Raw genomic sequence first — 4,699 nt, forward strand, 5'->3', positions numbered from 1 at the left:
TTTGTTAGTCAAATAGCTGTAAAAAGGTATTAAAAGGAGGACTCTGTTATTTATCCAACGCAGTAAATTGCAAGTGTTAAAATGCAGAAAAACACAACTACTTCAGAAAGGGCAGGTAATATCAACTGTACGTTAGATTTACAGCCATGGATAAAACGATCTCTTTCAAGGCTGTGCTGGAACCAAAGTATGGTGTTCAAGGATGAAATTCTCTTTAAATGCCAGATGATGACTAAAAAAATTGATGTAAAAAAACCTACCACAAAAAATAACTAGTTTCTCTTGTTATAAATCTGAGACAGCCTCTACAAAACCATGCATGATTGGCCCACTACCTCATGAACCCTAGAAATAATTTTTGCCAACAAGAGAACTTTCACTTGGCACAGGTCAAAAAACCCCCAGCTGCCTCCTGCATCCACCAGCCATTTCACAGCATTTCAAATGCTTCCTCCTTTAGCCAGAAATAGGTGTACATGAATGTATTTACATGCAGTTATTAATGGCTCACCAAACCTACTTTCCAAGTTCCTCATTTTGAGAGCCCTAAAAAGAGCACACGACAATGAGTGTAAACTTTGTGCCCCTTCTAAAATGGTTCACTACAAAAGTCATATTCTTTTCTCTGTAAAGGTTTTAAAATTAATCCTGTTCTCACACTAGTAAACATACTGCTATTAGGCTAACTTTGGGAAATTCAGTGTAACTGATCCACAGCACATTATAAACAAGAATTCTTTTATTTGTCTGTGACACGAATGGTGGGAGGTTAAAAGTACATCAATCTCACCTGAAAAGCTGGCAAATGATGCACTCTGCAGGAAATCCAAATTAAAACTGTATTAACAACTAAGATGAAGAAACTGTATCCAATTTTAGTAACAATTGCTTCTCATTACTAAATATTACACTGGTTTACTAATTCCACAAATACAAGAAAGGAGAGCCTAAAAAATTTTACGCCAATTCTACTCTAAGAAGAAAAAAGGGATTTCATATTGTTGGTTGTAACAGTCATGATCTTCCAAGATTTCATAATGAAGAAAGCTTAAAAATGAAACATGCATACAGACATAAATTCATTATTTGAAACTAGGCTATCAATTCATTTTCACTATACATAACATTCCAAAGAATAAAAATAGCTTTAGGATAACTCTTAATTTACTACACTTGGATACGAATGTACAACACTTGTGACAGTAATCAAGTCAAGACAAGGTCACTTTCAGCTACTTTAGCATTGTTTAGGGCTGGTATCAAAAGTACCTGACCAACCAGACTTGTCAAGGACTAGGGAGAAGTTCTAATATATAGTGATGCAATCTTTAACACATTTACTATTGTTTGAAATCTAATGTATCATCTTGTGAGGGCTGCTGGCAAAGCATGTGCTTCTTTTGGACACTAGCAATTAGTTACAAGTATTCTTCTCCCCCCTTTTTTCTTTTTTTAAACAAATATCTTGACTAGTAAACCCCACATTTATACAAATTTTACTGGTTTACAGTGGTTCAGGCTTAGCGAACAGAGAAGAGACTGCTGAAGAGCTCTTATGTGACAGGGCTCCAACAGCTAACAGCATAGCATACATGCAGCCATGGGCAACATAAGCTTGGGCAGCAACAGCCAGGGATAACAATCAGGGCAACAGCTAGCCTGGCATCTAAAACCATGAAAATTAACACACCTCAAAAAAAGGCAGTGCACACTACTTCTGCTACAATGAATTGAGCATCTAAGTTACAAAGCTGCACACCCCGACTATTCATTTAAAACAACTCTCTTAGCTCTGGCATCTTTTACCTTCACAGCCCACTCGTGGCTTGCCATTCATCCTAAGTCCTAGTGCTGGTCTAAGTAATTACAAAAAGCGCTCTGAAGATTTACAGATGCGATACTTACGTCCACTGACACAAACAGCTTTTTATCAAAACTTTCTTACTACTTCTCTCACAAAACAGACTTCAAAGCAGAACTTGCACAACAGTAGCTTCACGGCGAGCCCTGGAGCGGCTCCCTGATGCACTTGGCCCTTCCATAGGCTTCTTGGGTAAGTATTGAGGAAGGTGGCATGCCGCTTTCCTTACACACAAGCGTACTGCTCTACTTCTAGCAGTGCTGCAAGATTTAACTTCCTGACACCATAAAGTACTTACTCCAGATAAAAAATCACCACCTTTTATTACAAATGTATTTTTATTAATTGTAAAGAATGTAGACGAGCAAAGAACCGGAAGCAGGATGCCTACAAGTGACAGGAGAATACCGAGGCTGGTAACAAGTGTACAAAGGCAAACTATGAACAGAATTTTCCCAACTCTGGGAAATCCTGCAGCGTCTGTGGCCGACTTTCTATTTGCTTCACAAGGAATTTAAGCGTAAGAAATGAAACCTGATACAATTTGAGCTATTACCTGTCCTGCAAATCTCACCTAACTTCATGCAAGTCAGCAATTTCACTGGAGGCAACTGGAAAAAAAATGAACACAGGAATAACTCAGCTATGTGAACGCTCCCTGCCTCCAGCGCGGCCACCGCAGTGCAGCCACACACGGGTCAAGAGGTGGGAATCAGAAGCAGCAGGAACGCCGAAGCTGTAAGGCTTCCAGACCTAACCCTGACGCCTTGAACCAGAGACTTCACCCGACCTCATCTTGCCGCTGCTCGGCCCTGCCCGGGTCCCACCGGCCCGCGTTACCTTCCGCCGCCTCCTCCGGCCCTGCTACGCAGGGGCGCACCCGCGGCCCGGTCTCTTTGCAGGCGCACCCGACAGATCTAACCTCGCACAGCCAGAGCCTCGGTGGAAGCTGTAGGTGTCACGGACAAAGAAACAAAGCAACTCCGCACCCTTCCCACTGCCCCACGGCGAAGAGCCGCCTTCCTGGCTCCCCGGCAAGGCCGCAGGAGACCCGCCCCGCCTCCCGCCGACAGCAGCTGCCGGGTGGCTTCCCGCGGCCTGCACAGTACCGTGCTGTCGGCCCTCCCGCCCGTCCGCCTGCCCCGCCTTGCTCCGGGAGCTCCGGGACCCGCGGCGCTACTCGGTGGCCAGGCGCTGCTGGTGCCGGCCGCGCCGGGGAGCGGGAGCAGACCGGTGGAAGCGCGGCCAAGGCAGAAGGGGTGGGCTGTTCTAGAGGACACCATTGCTCGTCATAATGTTTTGGATTGCTCTTCTTTATGATATTCTGTAAGTATTTGTATTTCCTCATGAAATTTTTTGCAGAACAGAGGTCTTCAGGAGTACAATAAAGACAGTCCACGTTTTTAAGTAGCCTACTCAAAGGTCAAATGGAGAACTGTTGACTGAAGCAAGCCCAGTAAGGGGAACAGAGAAAAGCTGACACACGAGTCTGTGGCTTACTTGTGCAAAATAGTTAGGGAAGTTTGAAATGAGAACATTTGTGTTTGGGAAGAACAGGAAGTTTCTGAGGAAGAAGGAACTCAAAGGGATGAGTCAAAAGTATCCCAGGTGGGACTTGGTTCAGATTCTCTTAGTGCTGTGGTAAGGCATGAAACAGACTGAAACACCTCTCTTTCTGCTGATGCATGAATCACAAATGCAAAGCATGATTATTCATTACTATTGTAAAGTTTTGAACTAGGGGGTATATGTCACAACCATCCTCCCTTAACATGCTTCAGAAATATGTGGGCAGATCCACAAGCAAAACAACATTTGTTTTCAACAGATTAATTGCAAGCTGTGCAATAATGTTTTTGTTCAAAATTACTGTATTATTCACTGGGAAAAATTTCTTAGTTATATTTACACGTTTATACAGCAAGATGAAAGATGAGTCAAAACTAACCCCTTTTCCCAGCTCTATGGAAACATGAAAATACTGGGTGGAACGAGTAATCTGCTGTTGTCTTTAAGAGTGTTGTCTTTAACAGCGTTTGAGGGGTATCAAAAGTTTCAGAAACTTTGTTGTAGTGTTAAAATAGTGAAGCTCTCCAAATCCTTGTGTTTAGAACTGCTCCACCTCCTCCTGTTGCTGAGGGCATCAACACTCATCTGGCACTGAAGTGTCTCTCAATGCCTCTAAAGAATCTGTAGGCATGGACTCTGAGTTATTCTTTCTGTCTGAGATTTTATCTTTGTCTGCAGACTAGGAATGAAAAGAGTGGGCTACACTGCATGTATAGTCTCACATTTCAGTATTAGTCCTGTTTTGAGGTGCAATAAGAAAGTATATTCTGAAGTGCTAAATTAATGTCACTTCATCAAAACTAAGCCCAAAGACAAGTTTCATTTTAAGGTGGTTTTAAGGAGAGATCCACAGCTACTGTAAAATAATGTAGGTTCTTAAGGTATTAAGACAAGGAAGACATTTTTATATCATGCTTTCATTACAAAATAGCACAGGTTAATGAAGGCTGTTACTAAAGAGAATGTTTTTGAGGAAATAGGAGAAAGACAACGGAGAGCTATACTGGATAACTATCTCCTCAAGACTTTCCATTTAGTATTTATCTATGTACTGGAAAGAAGAAAATTTTTAATTTTAAGTCAGACATGTCAGATGCAGATGCTAACATTTATAATGAGGCAGCCAAGTTCTACCTTTAGTGTTTCCAGCATTTTGATGTGAAGACTATAAAATGTTACACTTTCAATAAGTTTGTAACTTCAGTAATGTGAACAGCTGTTGTTGCAACCTCCTTGAAGAATAATACCAAGTATAATAAGACTGCTCTC

The sequence above is a fragment of the Indicator indicator genome, chromosome 2 (assembly GCF_027791375.1).
Source record: "Indicator indicator isolate 239-I01 chromosome 2, UM_Iind_1.1, whole genome shotgun sequence".
In the NCBI taxonomy this organism is placed as follows: Eukaryota; Metazoa; Chordata; class Aves; order Piciformes; family Indicatoridae; genus Indicator; species Indicator indicator.